Below are 27,738 nucleotides of genomic sequence, written 5' to 3' on the forward strand. Positions count from 1 at the left end.
TTTGGGTCTTGTTTTACCTTGAATCTTGCTTCCCTCAGGAAAAAGGGACTGATGACCCTGTAGTTTACTCTCTTGATATCCCAAGCCAACCAACCAATCTCTGGTTTCTGTTGTTGAAGAGGAATGGACTGCCATTCCTCCAAAGACATCCGGACACCTCACTGAAAGGGTCCCCAGCAGTGTTTAAGCCATCACAGGAGCAAAGGGTTGACCCACCCCACATTAGTGTCCATTAGTAGGTGTCTAGATACTTTCGATATAACTGTGTACAGTGTATGATTTTTAACTTCCCTGTTGAAGATCGTGGTATTATAATCATCGGAAACAGAGTTCTGGCCCAACCATATTTTCTCTTCGACGATGTATCAGTAGAGAAGCAATGTGCAGTCCGGCTGTGGCCAACATGCTCTTGGAACATGTCAAGGAACAAAACATAACAGCCCTCTGGAATGTGATGTGTTTCTTATGCTGCAGTTGCAGTATGCTCATTATGGTGACACTGTAGACAGAAGCTGGAGGAATTCATTGCATATCACAGTCCAGTACAACTTGAGACGAACTTCATCAAGGAGGAAAGATAGGTTACGCTCTCCACGAGTGACACATGATCATGCAGCATGGACCAGGAATGTGAGATAGCGATGAGAACAGGATGAGGAGTTCTTGAGCGACGCAGGCAGCGAGGAATACCGTATCAGATTTGGTGTCAAGATGCACAGCTCCCAGTACTGATAGGTAATGCGTAAGTGATTAATATAAAATGGTGCAAGCTGTTCGAGATCCTGAAAAAAGTAGGGGTAAGCTATAGGGAGAGACGGGTCATATACAATATGTACAACAACCAAGAGGGAATAATAAGAGTGGACGATCAAGAACGAAGTGCTCGTATTAAGAAGGGTGTAAGACAAGGCTGTAGCCTTTCGCCCCTACTCTTCAATCTGTACATCGAGGAAGCAATGATGGAAATAAAAGAAAGGTTCAGGAGTGGAATTAAAATACAAGGTGAAATGATATCAATCATACGATTCGCTGATGACATTGCTATCATGAGTGAAAGTGAAGAAGAATTAAATGATCTGCTGAACGGAATGAACAGTCTAATGAGTACACAGTATGGTTTGAGACTAAATCGGAGAAAGACGAAGGTAATGAGAAGTAGTAGAAATGAGAACAGCGAGAAACTTAACATCAGGATTGATGGTCACGAAGTCAATGAAGTTAAGGAATTCTGCTACCTAGGCAGTAAAATAACCAATGGCGGACAGAGCAAGGAGGACATCAAAAGCAGACTCGCTATGGCAAAAAAGGCATTTCTGGCCAAGAGAAGTCTACTAATATCAAATACCGGTCTTAATTTGAGGAAGAAATTTCTGAGGATGTACGTCTGGAGTACAGTATTGTATGGTAGTGAAACATGGACTGTGGGAAAACCGGAACCGAAGAGAATCGAAGCATTTGAGATATGGTACTATAAACGAATGTTGAAAATTAGGTGGACTGATAAGGTAAGGAATGAGGAGGTTCTACGCAGAATCGGAGAGGAAAGGAATATGTGGAAAACACTGATAAGGAGAAGGGACAGGATGATAGGACATCTGCTAAGACATGAGGGAATGACTTCCATGGTACTAGAGGGAGCTGTAGAGGGCAAAAACTGTAGAGGAAGACAGAGATTGGAATACGTCAAGCAAATAATTGAGGACGTAGGTTACAAGTGCTACTCTGAGATGAAGAGGTTAGCACAGGAAAGGAATTCGTGGTGGGCCGCATCAAACCAGTCAGTAGACTGATGACCAAAAAAGAGAAAAAAAGTGATTAAGAAACAAATCTGACATTAAAATAAATGAAAAGCACCAGTTTGCTTTTGTTCTACAATATTACTTTTATCGAACCGGTTTTCGGCTTACTAGGCCATCTTCAGACATTTACTGAGTATTATCACCAAAGAAGTTAAGTGTTAGCAAACAACATTGGAAGAGAAGTAACACATCTAGACTGAAGCAGAAACATACAGTAACATCTTTGCAATGAAAAAGTAAAAACTGAACAATACATAAATAACAGTGGAGTAGACAGGAAAACCTTTAGCACAAAATAGGAATAGCATGCCTACATAATATTTTCTATTAATAAACAAAACTAATAAAGTAAAATAAAATAAGTACTAGACAAGGCTGCATCAGGAGGTATGAAACATACACAACCAATTAAAGAGACAGTTATCAATGTAACTACAGAATAATAAGGAACTTCAGCAATATCAATAAGATAAACAGAAATAAATAAATTTATGAAATGGAGGAAACCTACAGTTTGAGAGTGTGGTGGTACTGCATTTTAACATTAACATTATAATCAAAGCAGTGGTTGTGTAACAGTTATCATTAAATAAATGAGCAAAGTAAAATATTAACAGTATTTGATGAAACAACTACAAGGGGTGTTAAACATGGACAGTAATACAAGTACCAGTTAAAAGAAAGCCTTAACTATTGAAACTACAGTCTATGTGGAATACAAAGACAACTTCAACAAAACAAAACAACTTAATGAATACGGAAAAATGGGAATATGTTGGAAGAGAGAGTGTGGGAAGTAATGAAACGACTAAAACGATCACACAATCCCAACTGCGGACTGCCTGTCTAACAGTATCCAGGCACACACAAAAAAAAGTGTTTTTCACTATTTCATATAATGAAATCTTGAGTTATCGGGAGTTCTGCAAGATATCAGCTTCGTTCTTGCACGATATTTGGACGGCGTAACTCGATGTCTTCTTCAGATGCTACCCGAGGAAGATATAATTACTAACCGAGTTTAAAAATTTAAAATGCGTTCATAACATACTAATTAATCTTACGTTCAAGCCACACCACAGCAAGTCAAGTATCAAAGCAAGAAAATGTCCGTATGTCTTGACGCAGTGTAATTTACGGTACGTAAATTACGCTGACTATTTAAGAATGAGGGGACATAGCGATTTCAAACAAACTTTAAACATAAAATCAAACCCCGACTAAACTTTTACGTACTCGCGTTGATGTGGTAAAACTTGAGCATCAAGTGAGGTTGGTGATGGCTTTCCGAAACATACAGAAATCCGACATCAGTTTGTTCCGATGTTGGCGCTGTCTTTACCAGGTATCCGTCTACAGAACACTTAGAAACTCCGTAATACTATTAGCTAGCCATTCCACTACGACCACGAAACGTCATTTGCATGTTATCTAATTACTGACCACCCCTACAACGGGCTTGGCAGTCTTGTTGAACGGAAGGGATAGTGTCTCGAAAAGAGGTTTCTTTACTTTTCCTACCATCAAGACTAAAATAAACATTAACAGGTAAAAGGGTTAACACTTTTTTGGTTCCCCAGTTTTGCTTTTCTTTTCAAAAAATGGTTCAAATGTCTCTAAGCACTATCGGACTTAACAGCTGAGGTCATCAGTCATCTTGACTTAGAACTACTTACACCTAACTAACCTAGGGACATCACACACATCCATGCCCGAGGCAGGATTCGAACCTGCGACCGTAGTAGCTGCGCTGTTCCGGACTGAAGCGCCTAGCACCAATCGGCCACAGCGGCCGGCTACTTTTATTCTTTTTCATTAGCCTGTGGGTGAGTGATTTGAAACTAATAAAACCAACACAGTTACGGTTTTGTACCTTCAATCACGAACGTTTTACGTGCTTAACGTCCAATAGTTAATACTTTAAGTCATTTGTAAAGTAGTGAGATGTTTGAAGCTGTTTTATAAATTTAATTTTATCCATATTTTGCAGCTTCAAATGTTTGTATGCAAATGTGTCTCTTGAGTGAAGTGATATACATGAACAGGATGGAGAGAAGGATGTATGACGGTGTTAAAAAGTTAAAAACCCTTTTCTTCGATTATGTGGTAAGCTTACACCGTTCATTTTTCCGGTATTTCGCACACCTTTTCTGCATTTGACTTACGAAATTCATAACCTAACATCAAACCTTTTCGTGACAGGAATATATGTTTCACCTCATTCAAGAGCAAAAATAAATCACGTGTTAAGACAAGTCACACGTGATGACGGACCCGAAAGGTCTGAAATGCACACTTCCAGTATATGTTTTATAAATGGTAGTCCGATTCGTTAAAGAAACAGCGGTTTTGAATTGCTGGTCGTCTGTAAACTGTGATCATTCTGCATATGAATTTAATGTGGTCTGATTGTCCTGAAGAGCTGTAATAGCTGCGCGCTGAACGTGAAATCTTCGCGGCACCCTCTGTGACGGCACCCCGGAGTGGCACCGCGTGACGTCACGGCATCCGCTGGTAGCCTGCGCCACTCCTCTGCGCGCCATCAACATTTATGAGAACGCGCCTGAATTTCTGCAACGGCGAGTGTGCGCCACGTGAGCTGCGCAAAACGGCTGCCCGTGCTGGCTACTTATCATCTCCAGCGACTTTGCCGAAAGAAGCTCACTCACCGGCGATGACCTTCCGCGTGAGGCAGGGAAGCTAACACTCAACAACGCCTGCAAAACCACATAGGAGACTGGCTGCTTTACGTATCCCAAGCAAACCGTCAACTTTGTTTAGAAGATACCAGGGTAAATTCAAAACTGAACGTTTCTATAGGTATCGTGATGCCACGCTCTCCAGTGTTGGGACGGCCGGTGTGGCCGGGCGGTTCTAGGCGCTTCAGTCTGGGACCACGCGATCACTACGGTCGCAGGTTTGAATCCTGCCTCGGGCATGGAAGTGTGTGATGTCTTTAGGTTAGTTAGGTTTAAGTAGTTCTAAGTTCTAAGGGACTGATGACCTCAGATGTTAAGTCCCATAGTGCTCAGAGCCATTTGAATGATTTCTCCAGAGTTGGCAAAGAATAATCGCCAAACCAGAAGTCTGTTAATCGGAGATAAACAAGCCATGAGGGTAGAAGTAATATTCCTACATGAAGTAGTTAATTTTGCTTACATTTTAATTGTTGTTGTTGTTGTCTTCAGTCCTAAGACTGGTTTGATGCAGCTCTCCATGCTACTCTATCCTGTGCAAGCTTCTTCATCTCCCAGTACTGACTGCAACCTACATCCTTCTGAATCTGCTTACTGTATTCATCTCTTGGTCTCCCTCTACGATTTTTACCCTCCACGCTGCCCTACAATGCTAAATTTGTGATTCCTTGATGCCTCAGAACATCTCCTACCAACCGGTCCCTTCTTCTTGTCACGTTGTGCCACAAACTCCTCTTCTCCCCAATACCTCCTCATTTGTTATGTGATCTACCCATCTAACCTTCAGCATTCTTCTGTAGCACCACATTTCGAAAGACTCTATTCTCTTCTTGTCTAAACTATTTATCGTCCATGTTTCACTTCCATACATGGCTACACTCAATACAAATACTTTCAGAAACGATTTCCTGACACTTAAATCTACACTCGATGTTAACAAATTTCTCTTCTTCAGAAACGCTTTCCTAGTCATTGCCAGTCTACATTTTACATCCTCTCTACTTCGACCATCGTCAGTTATTTTGCTCCCCAAATAGCTAAACTCCTTTACTACTTTAAGTGTCTCCTTTCCTAATCTAATTCCCTCAGCATCACCCGACTTAATTCGACTACATTCCATTATCCTCCTTTTGCTTTTGTTGATGTTCATCTTATATCCTCCTTTCAAGACACTGTCCATTCCGTTCAACAGCTCTTCCAAGTCCTTTGCTGTCTCTGACAGAATTACAATGTCATCGGCGAACCTCAACGTTTTTATTTCTTCTCCGTGGACTTTAATACCTACTCCGAGTTTTTCTTTTGTTTCCTTTACTGCTTGCTCAATATACAGATTCAATAACATCGGGGAGAGGCTACAACTCTGTCTCACTCCCTTCCCAACCGCTGCTTCCCTTTCATGCCCCTCGACTCTTATAACTGCCATCTGGTTTCTGTACACATTGTAAATAGCCTTTCGCTCCCTGTATTTTACCCCTGCCACCTTCAGAATTTGAAAGAGAGTATTCCAGTCAACATTGTCAAAAGCTTTCTCTAAGTCTACAAATGCTAGAAATGTAGGTTTGCCTTTCCTTAATCTATTTTCTAAGATAAGACGTAGAGTCAGTATTGCCTCACGTGTTCCAACATTTCTACGGAATCCAAACTGATCTTCTCCGAGGTCGGTTTCTACTAGTTTTTCCATTCGTCTGACATTTAATTAGTGATTTCAAATGTGTTACGAAGGCGGACGAGAGATACCAAGCAGAGGGCAATTACGACCCCATGTAGAGGTATTACCCATATTTTTTTTAATTTGTCGTAATTGAAATTATTTAAGAATGTTAGTAATTTTCGCTACGATGACGCTTTGCGTAGTGAGGGAGCACTTCATTTTAAGTTTGAACGATCCTTTACGCTCGAATCCACACAAGATACGCCAGACAAGCGGTTCTGCTACTTAGAAGATGATGGCAACCTAATGCAACTAAGTAGACGGCCCAAAACTGTGAAAACGAGCACAGTTAGGTAGGAAGTAAAAAGCAGAGTCCCTCGCGCAGTAGCTCGTTATCTTCGAACCCTGTGGTTTTAAATAACCACAACAAGAGCTTGACCTCACTGGGACTCGAGTTGTACTGCAGTCAGAACGTATATCAGTGCCGGATACAGTCACTCTTCAGACCACATGGTCCTACAGTTTAGGCGCCTTGCTGCAGTAGACTAATGAACGCGCAGAGAGGCGGCGCACTGCGCGTACGCCAGATTCGGGACGAACCCTAGTAAAGCCTCCATGCAAGTGGCCCGTCATCACGTTTGCCTGTCTGAATGGACTCACGATCACACAAACGCCCAAAAATGGCTGTGTGACATGGTTGGTGTCTGTGAGGGGACTTGTTTTGGTAAGCCTTGCTGCCTCTCGACCATTTCCATCCGATTGGCCGTACACAAACACCATCTCCTCTTGTTCCCGACGTGAATATCGGACCCTTCTGCTGCTTACAGTACGATGCGTCAGTCGCACAGCCTGCAACTCAAACGAGCACAAGGCACAGGATCAGAGGATCATTCAGTTCTCAGCGCCATCTACCGAAGCAACGATGCATTTCCGGATACATGTTTATAGGACATTTCTTCCTCAATTTCTAGTCAGGAATCCGTCCCTGCAGTACGTCCGTTTAATTTATCTTCACCCTATAGAGTTTATGGAAAGTGTCAGAGATAGGGATACAAAGAGTGTAAGCAATCAGTGATGTAAGCTGGAATGAGATTTTCACTCTGCAGCGAAGTGTGCGCTGATATGAAACTTCCTGGCAGATTAAAACTGTGTGCCGGACCGAGACTCGAACTCGGGACCTTTGCCTTTGCGGGCAAGTGCTCTACCAACTGAGCTACCCAAGCACGACTCACGCCCCGTCCTCACAGCTTTACTTCTGCCAGTACCACGTCTCCTACCTTCCAAACTTCGCAGGAGCTCTCCTGCATACCTTGCAGAACTAGCACTCCTGGAAGAAAGTATACTGCGGTGACATGGCTTAGCCACAGACTAGGGGATGTTTCCAAAATGAGATTTTCACTTTGCAGCTGAGTGTGCGCTGATGTGAAACTTCCTGGCAGATTAAAACTGTGTGCCGGACCGAGCCTCCAACTCGGGACCTTTGCCTTTCGCGGACAAGTGCTCTATCAACCGAGCTACCCAAGCACAACTCACGACCCGTCCTCACAGCTTCAATTCTGCCAGTACCTCGTCTGAAAGGTTCGCAGAAGAGCTTCTGTGAAGTTTGGAAGGTAGGAGACGAGGTACTTGGAGAACTGAAGCTGTGAGGACGGGTCGGGAGTCGTGCTTGGGTAGCTCGGTTGGTAGAGCACTTGCCCGTGAAAGGCAAACGTCCCGAGTTCGAGTCTCGGTCCGACACACAGTTTCAGTCTGTCAGGAAGTTTCATATAAGCGCACACTCCGCTGAAGAGTGAAAATCTCATTCTGGAAACATCCCCTAGGCAGAGACTAAGCCATGCCTGCGTAATATCTTTTCTACCAGGAGTGCTAGTTCTGTAAGGTTCGCAGAAAAGCTTCTGTGAAGTTTGAAAGGTAGGAGACGAGGTACTCGCAGAATTGAAGCTGTGAGGACGGGTCGGGAGTCGTGCTTGGGTAGCTCGGTTGGTAGAGCACTTGCACGTGAAAGGCAAACGTCCCGAGTTCGAGTCTCGGTCCGGCACACAGTTTTAATCTGTCAAGAAGTTTCAGTAATGTAAGCTGTCTGGTTTCATGTCCAACTGATGCGGACAGAGCATTATGGAGTCCATTCTGTTGAATGTCCTGGAAAACACACCTCGCCTTAAGCGACCTGCTATCCAAGACGACCTCCCACCCACTAAATCAAATGCATACATACAACAATCTAAAAATTTTCGAACTTAAGACGAAAACAATGGCCATTCAAAGCAAATATGCAATACGGTGGAAAATAATAATTAACGTTATAAATATTTTGGCTGAGGCGCGACTTATGACTATGATAATGAAATGGATGAGAATTTCAAACAGTATGTAGCACAATAAACAGAACACTTACCTACATAATCAGAACAGATACTCAAATCAAACTTTATGAAATTATGACGATACATTTACTGCTCTACGGGAGCGAAGGTTAGTTAACTGATAAAGAAAGGTGACAGTAAAATACACTCACGTTCAGAAAAAAAACAGGACACTGAACGACTAGAGATAGGCCGTTCATATTCACAGGACCTGTACATTAGTATGTCCTGCAGAAATGATTAGCATTTGAACCATGTCGCCCACCGGTTCTAGGTCAACATCGACATCGCGGCGCAACGCCATCTACTGGTAAAATGTGCCTGCGGCTCTCGTTGTGGCTATAAACGGAACGTAATGGGTCAGTGTGACTCGAGCAGGCGTGCTGGATGCCTCGCAGACGTAAGCGCGAGCCGTACAGCTTCAAGATGGCCATCATTGACATGGGAGAATGTGATACATCCATCCGGGAAACTGTTACTCTTGTGGGATGAAGCGTTTCGGCAGTGCAATGGGTGTGTGCAGAATGTTTCACGAAACAAACCTGCGACCGCTACGGTCGCAGGTTCGAATCCTGCCTCGGGCATGGGTGTGTGTGAAGTCCTTAGGTTAGTTAGGTTTAAGTAGTTCTAAGTTCTAGGGAACTGATGACCTCAGAAGTTAAGTCCCATAGTGCTCAGAGCCATTTGAACCTCATCGATGCCATTACGCATGGAACAAGTTATCAGGGTCCACGACCGACCCTTTGCCTAGTAGGCAACAGGACATATGCTGAACCAAGATGACTGAAGTGCTAACCATTTCTGCAGAACATACTAACTGACGTGTCCTGTGAATATGAAAGTCCTATTTCTAGTTGTTCAATGTTTCTGTTTTTTTTTTCTGAACATGAGTGTGCAAGCGGAAGAGATGAGTTTCTTGAGAAGAACAAAGGGCTGTACAGAAAGAAATTTAATAAAGAACGAAGATGTTCGAAATTAATTGAATGTACATTTCCAATAATGAAGAAATATTTGAATACACTGATAGATGAAAATAGGTTGTAAATAGAGTGAAAAATGAGAAAATTCTGAACTACAACTCCGAAGAAAGAAGAAACACAGGTCGGCCGAGGAAACGAGGTACATAAACTTTGTGAGGACGGAATAGGCTTATGCTGAATCCCCGACGACGATTATAAAGTATTACCTTTAAATTACAGGTCAGTTAGTTGACACTGGTTACTCTCGTGCTACTGTTATACAAAACTGAGAAATTAAAAAAAGATCCTTTTAAATGCTACTTCAGAAGTATGCCTGATACGGTTATTAGAGAGCTAAGAGCCTCAGAATTTGAAAAAAAAAAGCCGTACGTATCATTAGAGTGAATAGAAATGCAACAAGCACCCTCCCCTTTCACAAAGGCACATATACAAAACTTTTTCAAAAGGACAAGTTAGGTAGAAAAACAAGAAGGGAGGAGAGGAGGCAATATTAGCAAAGAGGAAACCCTAATGTGGAAATGGTGATTAGTGTAGTTACATAAACGCAGACAGTACGTGCAACTTAAAACATCGATCAATAGCTTCCAGACATTTGGAGCATAGTGAACGAACTTCCCGGCTTGTAACCGAATTGCTGTAGATTTGGCCCACTAATTGTTTAGCGGTGAAACTTGCTGCCACGTTCCGGGCGAGTCGAAGATCTCGGTGAAAACTCTGACGAACGCTGGCTGTTTAGTCTCTGTCAGAGGTGAAGTTACGTAATTGCTACAGCGGGTGGTTAGAGGGCTGACGTTTTACGGTCAAGTGCTATCTAGGCTTACTACCTTACAGAACATTACAGTGGGAATTATGATTAATAATATAGCGTCTACTACTTATTTTGGTTTGCTACATTCACATACTGTTTGTGAGGAAGTATTCGCAACAGTTCGTATTTATGCTGATATCCACTACAAACTGAAATCTCTCGCACTGAATAATTTAGACGTTTTAGGCAAACTTGGGCAACGGCCTTGCCGCAGTGGATACACCGGTTCCCGTGAGATCACCGAAGTTAAGCGCTGTCGGGCGTGGTCGGCACTTGGATGGGTGACCCTCCAGGCCGCCATGCGCTGTTGCCATTTTTCGGGGTGCACTCAGCCTCGTGATGCCAACTGAGGACCTACTCGACCGAATAGTAGCCGCTTCGGTCAAGAATACCATCGTAACGACCGGGAGAGCGGTGTACTGACCCCACGCCCCTCCTATCCGCATCCTCCACTGAGGATGACACGGCGGTCGGATGGTCCCGGTAGGCCACTAGTGGCCTGACGACGGACTGCTTTAGGCTAACTTACATATGGTCTCTGTATTCCAAAAGTCTTCTGGGTGAAGCGTTTTTACCCATTGACAGTAAATCTGACGCTGATAATCCAATTTTTTGCTCAGAAAATGGTTATTACCGCTAACATTTCATCTAGTAACAGATATTTTAATGATACAGCCTTTGTCAAGATGGGCACAACATATTCGCCAACATCTTGTCTAGTTAATAACGAAAACTTTGAGGAGGAGATGTTGATGTCTCTTTTGGTGAATATCTGCTGTGTTCTTGATTTACCTGAATTATCTACTAGTAATGAAGCCGCAAGGCGAATGGAGGTTACTTGAATATTTTAGTTATCTGAATTCTTTGCACGGGCGTATCCTGTTCGAAAAGAGGACTGTTTGCTACTTTGGTGTCCTAGTACAACATAAGGGCTTTATCAGAAGCTCACTGGTAGTCTACTTTATTGGCACTCACTGTGCTGATCACGTGAAAATGTCGTCGATAATGGTATTACAGAGGAAATGGTACGTCTAAAAAGTAATTTTAAAGGGCAAAGTATATTCTCTGCTCGGGATATACGTAAAGTTTAAATACAACTTTGTTGCGAATTGCAGAATTTGGAAGGTGACACATACGACGGAAAAGATCCCAGCATAAAAAAAAAAAAAAAAAAAAAAAAAAAAAAAAAAATATGCGTAGAGTAGTCAAATTTCTGGAATACATTTTTCTAGGTAAAATATTGAAGTGATTAATACTACAAGATCACAGGTTAATGTAAGCGAGAGATAAACCTTTGCGAATGTGAAATGCTGGTACATTAGTAACCTGTGCAGCTGCCAGAATGTTGAATGCAAGCATGTAAATGTGCATACGTTGGGATGTACAGGTGGCGGACGTTTGTTTGTGAGATGGAGTTCCATGCCTGTTGCAGTTGGTCATCCACACACGGACAGTTGACCCTGTTTGTGGATGACGCTCGAGTTGCCGTCCGATAATATCCCTCTCGTGTTCGACTGAAGACAGATCTGGTAATCGAGCAGGCCAATGCAACGTCTCGACGCTCTGTAGAGCATGTTGGGCTACAAGAGCGGTAGATGGACGAGCGTTATCCCGTTGGAAAATACGACTCGGAACGCAGTTCATGAATGGTAGCACAACAGTTCGAATCACCAGACCGACGTACAGATTTGCAGTCAGCGTGAGCGGGATAACTACGAAAGCGCTCCTGTTGTCAAACGAAATCGTATCCCGGATTATAATTCCACCAGTAGGTTCAGTATGTCTCGCACATAGGTTGGTTGTAGGCGCTCAACTGGTCTCTTTCTAACCAAGACACAGCCGCCTCTGGCGCCGAGGCAGACCCAGCTTTCATCATAAAACACAACACTCCGCCCTGCCCTCCAATGAGCTCTCAATGGCGGTGGTTTGGTATTACGAGAATAGACATTACACGACTTCTGGCTCGGAGCTGTCCTTGAAGTAATCGATCTGTAACAGTTCGTTGTGTGACTGTGGTGCCGACTGCTGCTCAGACTGCTGCTGCAGATGAAGTACGAAGCGCCAGAGCGATACGCCGAACACGAAGGAGATGGAAAAGAGCAACCGTGGTACAACAACCGAGTTAGAAAACTGCTACGGAAGCAAAGTGAACTTCACAGCAAACATAAACATAGCCAAAGCCTTGCAGAGAAACAAAAATTAGACGAAGCGAAATGCAGTGTGAGGAGGGCTATGCGAGAGGCGTTCAATGAATTCGAAAGTGAAGTTCTATGTACTGACTTGGCAGAAAATCCTACGAAATTTTGGCCTTATGTCAAAGCGGTAGGTAGATCAAAACAAAATGTCCAGACACTCTGTAACCAAAATGTTACTGAAACAGAAGATGACAGACTAAAGGCCGAAATACTAAATGTCTTTTCCCAAAGCTGTTTCACAGAGGAAGACTACACTGTAGTTCCTTCTCTGGATTGTCGCACAGATAACAAAATGATAGATATCGAAATAGATGACAGAGGGATGCAAAAATAATTAAAATCGCTCAAATGTTGAAAAGCCGCTGAACCTGACGGGATACCAGTTCGATTTTACACAGAGTACGCGAAGGAGTTTGCCATCCTTCTTGCAGCGGTGTACCGTAGGTCTCTAGAAGAGCGTAACGTTCCAAAAGATTGGAAAAAGGCACAGGTCATCCCCGTTTTCAAGAAGGGACGTCGAACAGATGTGCAGAACTATAGACCTATATCTCTAATGTCGATTAGTTGTAGAATTTTGGAACACATATTATGTTCGAGTATAATGACTTTTCTGGAGACTAGAAATCTACTCTGTAGGAATCAGCATGGGTTTCGAAAAAGACGATCGTGTGAAACCCAGCTCGCGCTATTCGTCCACGAGACTCAGAGGGCCATAGACACGGGTTCCCAGGTAGATGCCGTGTTTCTTGACTTCCGCAAGGCGTTCGATACAGTTCCCCACAGTCGTTTAATGAACAAAGTAAGAGCGTATGGACTATCAGACCAATTGTGTGATTGGATTGAAGAGTTCCTAGATAACAGAACGCAGCATGTCATTCTCAATGGAGAGAAGTCTTCCGAAGTAAGAGTGATTTCAGATGTGCCGCAGGGGAGTCTCGTAGGACCCTTGCTATTCACAATATACATAAATGACCTTGTGGATGACATCAGAAGTTCACTGAGCCTTTTTCGGATGATGCTGTGGTATATCGAGAGGTTGTAACAATGGAAAATTGTACTGAAATGCAGGAGGATCTGCAACGAATTGACGAATGGTGCAGGGAATGGCAATTGAATCTCAATGTAGACAAGTGTAATGTGCTGCGAATACATAGAAAGAAAGATCCGTTATTATTTAGCTACAATATAGCAGGTCAGAAACTGGAAGCAGTTAATTCCCTAAATTATCTGGGAGTAGGAATTAGAAGTGATTTAAAATGGAATGACCATATAAAATTAATCGTCGATAAAGCAGATGCCAGACTGAGATTCATTGGAAGAATCCTAAGGAAATGCAGTCCGTTACGGGCTTTTGTTGAAGTTTCGAGAACATACCTTCACCACAGTGTATTGCTCCCTCCTACGTATATCTCGCGAAGAGACCATGAGGACAAAATCGGTGAGATTAGAGCACACACAGAGGCATACCGACAATCTTTCTTTCGACGAACAATACGAGACTTTAATAGAAGGGAGATCCGATGGAGGTACTCAAGGTACCCTCCACCGCACACCGTCAGGTGGCTTCCGGAGTATGGATGTCGATGTAGATGTAGACGATTGTCTTCCTACTCGGCAGTGCTACGTGGCCGTCCGCAGTCCGGTCTTCTTGTGGCCGTTCACTCTTGTGGCCACCTCTGTCAGCAGTAGTGTACAGCATCTACATTCCTGCCAGTTCTTTCTGCAATACCGCGAAAGGGACATCCAGATTCTCGTAGCCCTATTACACGACATCGTTCAAACTGAACGAGATGTTGATAATGGCGTCTTGTCGCCTTGACGGCATTTTTGACTAACGTCAACTCACCATGTCCAATCTCGAAGATAACTAACGCTCACGACCGTTACAGAGCGTATTCAAAGCAAACCTGATTAGTAGCCTCACAGTGGCGTGACTAGCGCGAAACGTGAATATATATCATGTTTCAGATGTAGAAACACGATTGCCAACTTTCGTTAATGTCGCGCAGGTCCTTTCTTGTGCTGCGATTTTTTTCTGTCTGTGTATGTTTAAGCCCTCTGCCTTTCTTCAGTACGCCGGAAGCGATTTCCATAAATCAGGCACAATTTTCAAAATGCACCAGCTAAACGCGATGTTCCTTCTTCTGATTGGGGCTGCCTCACTGAGAGGTTTTATAAAACTCGAGTGGTTTCCACGTACGACAGACCTCTATATTCGAAGAACTAATTGCCTACTGAAGTCCCTGTCTCGCAAGCCACATCCGCTAGACAGAAACGGTACTTGGAACATCGAGTGTGTATCCACCTTAATGTCGTCTTCCGCGGACTCGGATGTCTTGGGAGCTGTGTAAACACGACTGGCGAGCCATATCTTTACTCGTCAGGGAGCGGTGTAATCTTTTACTCTGTTCATTAACATGACAAATATTTAACGTTTGTGACGCATGCTCTTTGCTGATGGCAGAGGGGAAATACCGACTTCTGGAAAAATATGCAACGCCACTCTTCGACTCACTAGGAAAAACGTAGCTTCAAGATTCGCGGCTGAAATTTTAAGACAGGCAGTCAATTACAACCGACTACATGACAGAGATTTCATTGCTTACATATGATGGCGCACCTGTATAACATGATTTTCTCTAGGTAGAGGAAAACTGTTAATTATGACTACTAGGTTCCAACCTTGTAGTTAAATCAGGTATTAGCTTCGACGTAGGCTGCAAAATACACTGAAACAAACGAAATGGTTCGCATTATTGTAGCAATGCATTCTAAGAGCTTCATGTGATTTAGTAATTTATTCTTGACTTTGATACATTTAAAATTCTAAACTATTTACACATGGTTCCCTCAGAAAAACAGAACCTTTTCAACATTCCTAGTGATAAAACGAGTAAGGCAATAATTTAGTCTGGGTTGATAAATAAATTATTGACAAAACGAAGTAGTGTAAAAAGTTCACGGAGGGAATAGGGGAATAGAGACGTCTAAAAGTGAGATTGATAGAAAATGCAAAATGGGTAAGCGGGAACTGCTAGACGACAAAAGCAGAAGGATCCGTGACTAAGGGAAAGAGAGATGTCGTCTGCACGAAAACTTGAGACATTCCAGGAAGAGACTTACAACTGTACGGATACGAAGAGCTCAGATGGCAGGCCGTGCTAACCAAACAATGGAAAACTGAAGGCTGGAAAGAATATACAGAAGTGGCCAATAAGGGAAATGAACCTGAAGAGAATATTATGGCATTCGACGTGCCCACACCCTGCCATCGGATCTCCACATTGTGTATCGTGATTTGTCACTCCATACAAGGTTTTTCCACTGTTCAATCGTCCAATGTTTACGCTCCTTACACCAAGCGAAACGTCGTTTGTCATTTACCGGCATGGTGGGTGGCTTATGAGCAGCCGCCCGACCATGAAATCCAATTTTTCTCACCTACCGCCTAACCGTCATAGTACTTACAGAGGATCTTGATGCAGTCTGGAATTCCTGTGCGATGGTTTGTGTAAATTATCTATTGCACATTACGACCCTCTTCAACTGTCAGCGGTCTCTGTCAGTTAACAGACGAGGTAGGCCTGTACGCTTTTGTGATCTACGTGTTCCTTTACGTTTCCACTTCACTGTCACATCGGAAACAGTGGACCTAGAGATGTTTAGGGGAGTGGACGTCTCGCGTACAGACGTATGACACAAGTGACACCCAATCACCTGACCACGTTCGAAGTCCGTGAGTTCCGCGGAGCGCCCCAGTGCACCTAATATGAAAAACGTATGTTTTTGTGGGTGTCCTGTACTTCTGATCACATAGTGTATCTTAGAAGATAGGTTGAAGAAAGGCAAACAGACATTTACAGATGGAATACATTCATTAAGTTCTGAAGCTGGCATGGATGAAATACGAAGAGCGAAAACAAGCAGTTGTTGGGAACGTAGCGAGACAGAGCTGTGTTTTATCCCCGATCTTAGTCAGTAACCAGCAAAGGAAGCCAAGGAGAAATTTGAGGAGGGAACTCAGGTTCAGGGAGAAGACGTACAACCCCTGAGGTAGCGATGACATTGTAATTCTGTCAGAGATGGCACTGGAGTTAGAATATTTCTCGAAGGATAACGTATTCAAACTAGGATATAGACTGGAGTGCCAAACATACTGGTATAGGCATGCGTATTCAAATACACAGATATGTAAACAGACAGAATACGACACTGCGGTGGGCAACGTCTATGTACGACAGCTAGTGTCCGGCGCACTTGTTAGATCGGTCACTGCTGCTAGGATGACAGGTTATCAAGATTTAAGTGAGTTTGAACTTGGTGTTACAGTCGGCGCACGAGCGATGGAACACAGCATCTCCGAGGTAGCGATGAAATGGAGATTTTTCCGTGCTACCATTTACCGAGTATACCGTGAATATCAGGAACCTGGTAAAATATCAAATCTCCGACATCGGTGCGGCCGGAAAACGACCCTGCAAGAACGGGGCCAACGACGACTGAAGAGAGTCGTTCGTCGTGACAGACGCGCAACCCTTCCGCAGACTGCTGCAGATTTCAGTGCTGGACCATCAACAAATGTCAGCGTGCGAACCATCTAAGGAAACATGATATGAGCTTTAGGAGCCTATGGCCCACTCGTGTACTCTTGATGACTGTACGACACAAAGCTTTACGCATCGCCTGGGCCCGTCAACACCGACATTGGACTTTTGATGGCTGGAAACACGTTGCATGGTCGGACGAGTCTCGTTTCAAATTGTATCGCACGGATGGACGTGTAGGAGTACGGAGACAACCTCTTGAATCCATGGACCCTGCATATCAGCGGGGCATTCTTCAAGCTGATGGAGACTTTGTAATGGTGTGGGACGTGTGCAACTGGTGTGGTATTTGGCTCAAATGGTTCAAATGGCTCTGAGCACTATGGGACTCAACTGCTGAGGTCATTAGTCCCCTAGAACTTAGAACTAGTTAAACCTAACTAACCTAAGGACATCACAAACATCCTTGCCCGAGGCAGGATTCGAACCTGCGACCGTAGCTGTCTTGCGGTTCCAGACTGCAGCGCCTTTAACCGCACGGCCACTTCGGCCGGCGGTGTGGTATTTGACCCCTCATATGTCTAGATGTGACTCTGACAGGTGACACGTACGTAAGCATCCCGTCTGCTCACCTGCATCAATTCATGTCCATTGTGCATTTCGACAGACATGGGCAATTCCAGCGGACAGTGAGACACCCTATACGTCCAGAATTGCTACAGAGAGGCTCCAGGAACACTCTTCTGATTTTAAACACTTCCTCTGGCCACCAAACTCCCGAAACTTAAATAATATTGAGCATACCTGTGATGGCTTGCAACGTGCTGTTCACAAGAGGTGGATTGCTCTGCAGGATTCATGGTGTCAGTTCCCACCATCACTACTTCAGACATTAGTGGAGTCCATGCCGTCTCGTGCTGCGGCTCGAGTGCGTGCTCGCGGAACCCTACACGATATTAGGCGAGTGTACCAGTTTCCTTGGCTCTTCAGTGTAAAATGGAGAGTGGTGAAAGCGAGAAAATCATTTATGGAACAGAGGAATTTGTTAAAAACGATCGTAAATTACAATCTTAGTTGGTTTTTTACATAGGTGTTTGTCCTACAGAAAATTGAAGTGGGGGCGATAAGTGTTCAGAGAAAAGGAGAACATAAGCTTACGAAATGTGGCGCTACAGAAGGATACTGAAGATAATGGGGATAGATCGAATAACAAACGAAGAAGCGCTGAATCAAACTGGGTAGAGAAACCTAGTTAAAAGAAGAGATAGGATGTGGAAGGAGACGATGCCTTGTCTACAGTAAGCTTAGTTAAGTGGATGTAGGTTGAAGAAATTGTAAAGACATTAGGAGGCTTGCACAGAGCTGACTACCGTGCGCAGTAAACCAGTCTTCTGTGCGATGACCGCCACAACTACAGCCCATTCATTCTGCTCTCCTTCACGAATTCCGTAGAGTGAAGTGATGGTGATACACTACTGGCCATTAAAATTGCTACACCACAAAGATAACGTGCTACAGACGCAAAATTTAACCGACAGGAAGAAGATACTGCGATCTGCAAATGATTTGTTTTTCAGAGCATTTACACAAGGTTGGCGCCGGTGGCGACACCTACAACGTGCTGACATGAGGAAAGTTTCCAACCGGTTTCTCATACACAAACAGCAGCTGACCGGCGTTGCCTGGTGAAACGTTGTTGTGATGCCTCGTGTAAGGAGGAGAAATGCGTACCATCACATTTCCGACTTTGATAAAGGTCGGATTGTAGCCTATTGCGATTGCGGTTTATCGTATCCCTACATTGCTGCTCGTGTTGGTCGAGATCCAATGACTGTAAGCAGAATATGGAATCGGCGGGTTGAGGAGGGTAATACGGAACGCCGTGCTGGATCCCAACGGCCTCGTATCACTAGCAGTCGAGATGACAGGCATCATATGCGCATGGCTGTAACGGATCGTACAGCCACGCCTCGATCCCTGAGTCAACAGATGGGGACGTTTGCAAGACAATAAGCATATGCACGAACAGTTCGACGACGTTTGCATCAGCATGGACTATCAGCTCGGGGACCATGGCTGCGGTTACCCTTGACGCTGCATCACAGACAGGAGCGCCTGCGATGGTGTACTCAACGACTAACCTGGGTGCACGAATGGCAAAACGTCATTTTTTTCGGATGAATCCAGGTTCTGTTTACAGCATCTTGATGGTCGCAACAGTATTTGGCGACATGGTGGTGAACGCACATTGGAAGTGTGTATTCGTCACCGCCATACTGGCGTATCACCCGGCATGATGGTATGGGGTGCCATTGGTTACACGTCTCGGTCACCTCTTGTTCGCATTGACGACACTTCGAACAGTGGATGTTACATTTCAGATGTGTTACGACCCGTGGCTCTACCCTTCATTCGATCCCTGCGAAACCCTACCTTTCAGCAGGATAATGCACGACCGCATGTTGCAGGTCCTGTACGGGCCTTTCTGGATACAGGAAATGTTCGACTGCTGCTCTGGCCAACAAATTCTGCAGATCTCTCACCAATTGAAACCGTCACTACTCTTGATGAACTGTGGTATCGTGTTCTAGCTGCACGGGCAGCTGTACCTGTACACGGCATCCAAGTTTTGTTTGACTCAATGCCCAAGCGTATCAAGGCTGTTATTACGGCCATAGGTGGTTGTTCTGGGTACTGATTTCTCAAGATCTGTGCACCCAAATTGCGTGAAAATGTAATCACATGTCAGTTCTAGTATAATATATTTGTCCAGTGAATACCCGTTTATCATCTGCATTTCTTCTTAGTGTAGCAATTTTAATGGCCAGTAGTGTACAAATGGTAGGAAGGTGATGAGAATAACGAAGCGTTTGACAGAGCAGCCCTAAACGTGGACCGCTTAGGTGTAAACGAGAAGGAAAATATCGCGCTGTGTGAGTAGTTACAGGCAAGTTAAAGGACAATTGACATGGGGGCGAAGCAGCGGACGAACTTCGGAAGAGGGTGCGTCTGACGGAGTGAGGTCGGTGGCGCAGCTAGCCCAGGGCTGGGAGTGGGTGTCCGGGGGTGAATGTCTGAGGTGGCTGGGGTGGAAACAGCAGCCGCGCCTAACGAGGCTGCTGCCGCTGTTTACCACCCATTGTGCGCCTCCTTACCCCACTTGCCGCTTAAAGGCCGTCTCCGGCAGGCGCAAACACTTGCAGAGCTTAAACACGGGCCGGCTGCCGCAGCGATTACCAACACATGCCTAGCTGCCTGTCCCTGTCTTCTTCTTCTCCTTCTTCTCGCCGTTTACTTTCTTGTTAATGTAAACTCGTGTGTGCATGTTGGGTGGGTTAATACCGATAGATGCGTGATTGCAACGCCAGGAGGAAAAGTGACATTCATTACTTCGCATTAAGGCTGTTGAAAGACGTGCACTTCACTCACCATTCAGTGCTCGTATTTCATATTTCTAATCCCAGCATTCTGGTATTCGGTAAAATAATAATTCAGGCAATATTAATAATTTCTATGGGTTGCCTGATTTATTTCACGATTTTTACAGCTTGTCTCACACTGATCTGTGAGAGGAGCTTGGCGCTAGAAATTTTCTTTATTTATGGGCGAGGGCAGCAGTCTTCCTAGCAGCCATGATGGCTTCCCGTTTCCCACCCCTTTTTCGATTGCCAGGGTAGCACGTGGTGTCCTTTGAACATTCATTAGTGGCCAAAGTTTCTACTATTCTCAGTTCCCCAACCTGCCTTACCAACATTGTAACCGCTATTTCTGCTCGATTTTAACGTCGCGAGGTCGCCGCCCTGTGAGATTCCGGCCCTCTGATTGGCCAGTTCAAGTGCGCGCCCGTTTTTCGCCTGTAGGCGCCAACCGCCTTCCGCGGGTGGATAGTGGACAAAGGGGGAGTAGTGCAGTTCTAGTGTTACCCTGCCGGAGACCGTAGGTGCTGCTTCCAGGACATGAAGTTCGGTAAGCATGTGCGCCGACGTGCACTGTAGATTAGCGCCCTGCGGCCCAGAGGGTACCTGATAGGTCATTATGAATAGTTTCGCGTCTTGCGGGTTTTACTCCTTTCGTACGGGAGGCTACCTAGCGATTCACGCACAGTAGCATCTTTCTTGGTCTTTGACTGACTCATGATGGCAGTCGTTGCATGCCAGCAACCCGTTCCTTTACTAAATGGGATTCTATTTGATAATATGGCGATCGTCACTAAAATTCCTTTTCTCCTGCTATCGTGGCTTGTCATGAACGTACGTTGGGGCAGGTTGCTGAACTTGAATCTTTCTTCTCCCCACCCGCATTTGGTTGTATTATTGTTTAATTTTCCACTGTTTAATAAATTAGTCCCTCCCCCATGAACCATGGACCTTGCCGTTGGTGGGGAGGCTTGCGTGCCTCGACGATACAGATGGCCGTACCGTAGGTGCAACCACAACGGAGGGGTATCTGTTGAGAGGCCAGACAAACATGTGGTTCCTGAAGAGGGGCAGCAGCCTTTTCAGTAGTTGCAGGGGAAACAGTCTGGATGATTGACTGATCTGGCCTTGTAAAATTAACCAAAACGGCCTTGCTGTGCTGGTACTGCGAACGGCTGAAAGCAAGGGGAAACTACAGCCGTAATTTTTCCCGAGGACATGCAGCTTTACTGTATGATTAAATGATGATGGCGTCCTCTTGGGTAAAATATTCCGGAGGCAAAATAGTCCCCCATTCGGATCTCCGGGCGGGGACTACTCAAGAGGACGTCGTTATCAGGAGAAAGAAGACTGGTGTTCTACGGATCGGAGCGTGGAATGTCAGATCCATTAATCGGGCAGGTAGGTTAGAAAATTTAAAAAGGGAAGTGGATAGGTTAAAGTTAGATATAGTGGGAATTAGTGAAGTTCGGTGGCAGGAGGAACAAGAATTTTGGTCAGGTGATTACAGGGTTATAAATACAAAATCAAATAGGGGTAATGCAGGAGTAGGTTTAATAATGAATAAAAAAAATAGGAGTGCGGGTTAGCTATTACAAACAGCATAGTGAACGCATTATTGTGGCCAAGATAGACACAAAGCCCATGCCTACTACAGTAGTACAAGTTTATATGCCAACTAGCTCTGCAGATGATGAAGAAATTGATGAAATGTATGACGAGATAAAAGAAATTATTCAGGTAGTGAAGGGAGACGAAAATTTAATAGTCATGGGTGACTGGAATTCAAGCGTAGGAAAAGGGAGAGAAGGAAACATAGTAGGTGAATATGGATTGGGGGGAAGAAATGAAAGAGGAAGCCGCCTTGTAGAATTTTGCATAGAGCATAACTTAATCATAGCTAACACTTTGTTCAAGAATCATAAAAGAAGCTTGTATACCTGGAAGAATCCTGGAGATACTAAAAGGTATCAGATAGATTATATAATGGTAAGACAGAGATTTAGGAACCAGGTTTTAAATTGTAAGACATTTCCAGGGGCAGATGTGGATTCTGACCACAATCTATTGGTTATGAACTGCAGATTGAAACTGAAGAAACTGCAAAAAGGTGGGAATTTAAGGAGATGGGACCTGGATAAACTGAAAGAACCAGAGGTTGTAGAGAGTTTCGGGGAGAGCATAAGGGAACAATTGACAGGAATGGGGGAAAGAAATACAGTAGAAGAAGAATGGGTAGCTCTGAGGAATGAAGTAGTGAAGGCAGCAGAGGATCAAGTAGGTAAAAAGACGAGGGCTAATAGAAATCATTGGGTAACAGAAGAAATATTGAATTTAATTGATGAAAGGAGAAAATATAAAAATTCAGTAAATGAAGCAGGCAAAAAGGAATACAAACGTCTCAAAAATGAGATCGACAGGAAGTGCAAAATGCCTAAGCAGGGATGGCTAGAGAACAAATGTAAGGATGTAGGGGTTTATCTCACTAGGGGTAAGATAGATACTGCGTATAGGAGAATTAAAGAGACCTTTGGAGAGAAGAGAACCACTTGTATGAATATCGAGAGCTCAGATGGCAACCCAGTTTTAAGCAAAGAAGGGAAGGCAGAAAGGTGGAAGAAGTATATAGAGGGTTTATACAAGGGCGATGTACTTGAGGACAATATTATGGAAATGGAAGAGGATGTAGATGAAGATGAAATGGGAGATAAGATACTGCGTGAAGAGTTTGACAGAGCAGTAAAAGACCTGAGTCGAAACAAGGCCCCGGGAGTAGACAACATTCCATTAGAACTACTGATGGCCTTGGGAGAGCCAGTCATGACAAAACTCTACCATCTGGTGAGCAAGATGTATGAGACAGGCGAAATACCCACAGACTTCAAGAAGAATATAATAATTTCAATCCCAAAGAAAGCAGGTGTTGACAGATGTGAAAAATAACCGAACTATCAGTTTAATAACTCACAGCTGCAAAATACTAACGCGAATTCTTTACAGACGAATGGAAAAACTGGTAGAAGCGGATCTCGGGGAAGATCAGTTTGGATTCCGTAGAAATGTTGGAACACGCGAGGCAATACTAACCTTACGACTTATCTTAGAAGAAAGATTAAGAAAAAGCAAACCTACGTTTCTAGCATTTGTGGACTTAGAGAAAGCTTTTGACAACGTTAACTGGAATACTCTCTTTCAAATTCTGAAGGTGGCAGGAGTAAAATACAAGGAGGGAAAGGCTATTTACAATTTGTACAGAAACCAGATGGCAGTTATAAGAGTCGAGGGGCATGAAAGGGAAGCAGTGGTTGGGAAAGGAGTGAGACAGGCTTGTAGCCTCTCCCCGATGTTATTCAATCTGTATATTGAGCAAGCAGTAAAGGAAACAAAAGAAAAATTCGGAGTAGGTATTAAAATTCATGGAGAAGATGTAAAAACTTTGAGGTTCGCCAATGACATTGTAATTCTGTCAGAGACAGCAAAGGACTTGGAAGAGCTGTTGAACGGAATGGACAGTGTCTTTAAAGGAGGATATAAGATGAACATCAACTAAAGCAAAACGAGGATAATGGAATGTAGTCAAATTAAATCGGGTAATGCTCAGGGAAATAGAATAGGAAATGAGACACTTAAAGTAGTAAAGGAGTTTTGCTATTTAGGGAGCAAAATAACTGATGATGGTCGTAGTAGAGAGATAAAATGTAGACTGGCAATGGCAAGGAAAGCGTTTCTGAAGAAGAGAAATTTGTTAACATCTAGTATAGATTTAAGTGTCAGGATGTCGTTTCTGAAGAATAGAAGCTTTGGAAATGTGGTGCTACAGAAGAATGCTGAAGATAAGGTGGGTAGATCACGTAACTAATGAGGAGGTATTGAATAGGATTGGGGAGAAGAGAAGTTTGTGGCACAATTTGACTAGAAGAAGGGATCGGTTGGTAGGACATGTTTTGAGGCATCAAGGGATCACAAATTTAGCATTGGAGGGCAGCGTGGAGGGTAAAAATCGTAGAGGGAGACCAAGAGATGAATACACTAAGCAGATTCAGAAGGATGTAGGTTGCAATAGGTACTGGGAGATGAAGCAGCTTGCACAGGATAGAGTAGCATGGAGAGCTGCATCAAACCAGTCTCAGGACTGAAGACCACAACAACAACAACAACAATAAATTAGTCCTGTAATCTTACATTCTCTCTGTTTCATTACGTGAAATCACCCCTAGTGTAACAGAATAATGCAGAACTATAACGGTTGCTATAAGGTCGTGCAGGTCTCGCGCCATTAACGAGGCCTCTGTTTTATCTGCTGGTTTAGACAAAATATCATAAATCACAGCCCCTACAGCAAGGAATAGCAACCTGAAAATAACGAGCCACCGCTTTTACTGCCTTTAGCACAAAATGGGTTTTACAATGCTGCAACAAAATTTTTTGGTCACTTACCCAACGATGTAAAATCTCTGACGGACAGAAAAGTAAAATTTGAAAACAATTTGAAAGAGTTTCTCCTTGACAACATGTTCTATTCATTTCTAGTATTGAGATGTGTACAAGAAGATGGGTAGGAATTACTAACTCATATCTATGTATTGTTTTGAATAAAAAGTATTACAAATTAATTTCCGACTTGAATGTAAAATGTCTCTTTCCATATTATAACGATTTATCATGAAAATGATCCATGCAACATGAAACTAACTAAGTAATTGCCGTACATAATGACTTTATACAGTCACATTTATTTATGTTTCCACTACGAGTTACCATCAGTTGGATTTAATTGATGAATTTTAAAAAAATCTTATGAATTTGAAATTAAACCAGGAGTCGACAAAGAGGATGCGAAATCAACGGTTTATTAAATACCATTGTAACTATAAAATAATGTAAAAGTAAAATAATTACAAACAGTATCAGACTCTAAGACCAAAAATAATATCTTCACATATACTGACAACATTGCGTAATTAGGTAACAAGAGAACTGAGTAAACATCTCTTACAACACTATTAATAAATGTTTCAAAAAGCACTGATGAATGCAAATAAATTATCACTTTAATTTACTATAAAGCAAATACTAATTGACTGAAAATTAAATTTCAGGGGGAAAGACATAAGAAAGGAATCTGCCTCTATGTAAATGAAAAATCTTAAGAGAAATATTTCGCTCCATAAGACACATAAATAAGCAAATTACACGTCTACGTCTACATCTACATCTACATCCATACTCTGCAAGCCACCTGACGGTGTGTGGCGGAGGGTACCTTGAGTACCTCTATCGGTTCTCCCTTCTATTCCAGTCCCGTATTGTTCGTGGAAAGAAGGATTGTCGGTATGCCTCTGTGTGGGCTCTAATCTCTCTGATTTTATCCTCATGGTCTCTTCGCGAGATATACGTAGGAGGGAGCAATAGACGGCTTGACTCCCTGGTGAAGGTATGTTCTCGAAACTTCAACAAAAGCCCGTACCGAGCTACTGAGCGTCTCTCTTGCAGAGTCTTCCACTGGAGTTTTATCTATTATCTCCGTAACGCTTTCGCGATTACTAAATGATCCTGTAACGAAGCGCACTGCTCTCCGTTGGATCTTCTCTATCTTCTATCAACCATATCTGGCACGGATCCCACACTGCTGAGCAGTATTCAAGCAGTGGACGAACAAACGTACTGTAACCTACTTCCTTTGTTTTGGGATTGCATTGACTTACGATTCTTCCAATGAATCTCAGTCTGGCATCTGCTTTACCGACGATCAACTTTATATGATCATTCCATTTTAAATCACTCCTAATGCCTACTCCCAGATAATTTATGGAATTAACTGCTTGCAGTTGCTGACCTGCTATATTGTAGCTAATTAATAAGGGATCTTTCTTTCTATGTATTCGCAGCACATTACGCTTGTCTACATTGAGATTCAATTGCCTTCCCTGCACCATGCGTCAATTCGTTGCAGATCCTCCTGCATTTCAGTACAATTTTCCATTGTTACAACCTCTCGATGTACCACAGCATCATCCGGAAAAAGGCTCAGTGAACTTCTGATGTCGTCCACGAGGTCATTTGTGTATATTGTGAATAGCAACGGTCCTACGACACTCCCCTGCGGCACACCTGAAATCACTCTTACTTCGGAAGACTTCTCTCCATTGAGAATAACATGCTGCGTTCTGTTATCTAGGAACTCTTCAATCCAATCACACAATTGGTCTGATAGTCCATACGCTCTTACTTTGTTCATTAAACGACTGTGGGGTACTGTATCGAACGCTTTGCGGAAGTCAAGAAACACGGCATCTACCTGGGAGCCCGTGTCTATGGTCCTCTGAGTCTCGTGGACGAATAGCGCGAGGTGGGTTTCACACGATCGTCTTTTTCGAAACCCATGCTGATTCCTACAGAGTAGATTTCTAGTCTCCAGAAAAGTCATTATACTCGAACATAATACGTGTTCCAAAATTCTACAACTGAGCGACGTTAGAGATATAGTTCTGCACATCTGTTCGACGTCCCTTCTTGAAAACAGGGATGACCTGTGCCCTTTTCCAATCCTTTGGAACGTTACGCTCTTCTAGAGACCTACGGTACACCGCAGCAAGAAGGAGGGCAAACTCCTTCGCGTACTCTGTGTAAAATCGAACTGGTATCCCGTCAGGTCCAGCGGCCTTTCCTCTTTTGAGCGAATTTAATTGTTTCTCTATACCTCTGTCGTCTAAGGATGTAGCTTATGGTCCGCAGCTCGTGGTCGTGCGGTAGCGTTCTCGCTTCCCACGCCCGGGTTCCCGGGTTCGATTCCCGGCGGGGTCAGGGATTTTCTCTGCCTCGTGATGACTGGGTGTTGTGTGATGTCCTTAGGTTAGTTAGGTTTAAGTAGTTCTAAGTTCTAGGGGACTGATGACCATAGATGTTAAGTCCCATAGTGCTCAGAGCCATTTGAACCATTTTTGTAGCTTATGATTTATAGAAAGCACCAGTCAGGTATGGCAGAAAAAATCGCAAAAACGTTGTATTGGACAAGGCGTGTCATTAGCACACAGTTCAGTAAGGTCATCAAGAAAAGAACTTTCCACAGACGGAAGACATCTTGCATTTCCACGTAAAAGTTACCTTGTAAGTATTAAACTGATGCTGTAAAATGGAGTAAAGACAGAGACTGGAGAATTATCTCTGAGGACATGACCATCGGAGAGCTTTCATGGCTTGCACAGCTTGATGATAATAAAAATAATAAACGTGATAATAATAATAATACTGTAAATGGTTTTTATTTATGATTTCTGCGCAAGAGG

General features: G+C 43.5%; 1 protein-coding gene and 1 pseudogene across 1 annotated transcript in view; one reads left to right on the top strand and one right to left on the bottom strand.

Moving 5' to 3' along the window:
- The window catches only part of LOC126198830 (prothoracicostatic peptide-like), a 643,132-nt gene that overhangs the window by 247,525 nt on the left and 367,869 nt on the right, over positions 1 to 27,738 (bottom strand). The gene's annotated exons all lie outside the window — the stretch shown is intronic.
- On the top strand, positions 10,493 to 10,610 carry LOC126199736 (5S ribosomal RNA; annotated as a pseudogene).

The sequence above is a fragment of the Schistocerca nitens genome, chromosome 8 (assembly GCF_023898315.1).
Source record: "Schistocerca nitens isolate TAMUIC-IGC-003100 chromosome 8, iqSchNite1.1, whole genome shotgun sequence".
NCBI lineage: Eukaryota > Metazoa > Arthropoda > Insecta > Orthoptera > Acrididae > Schistocerca > Schistocerca nitens.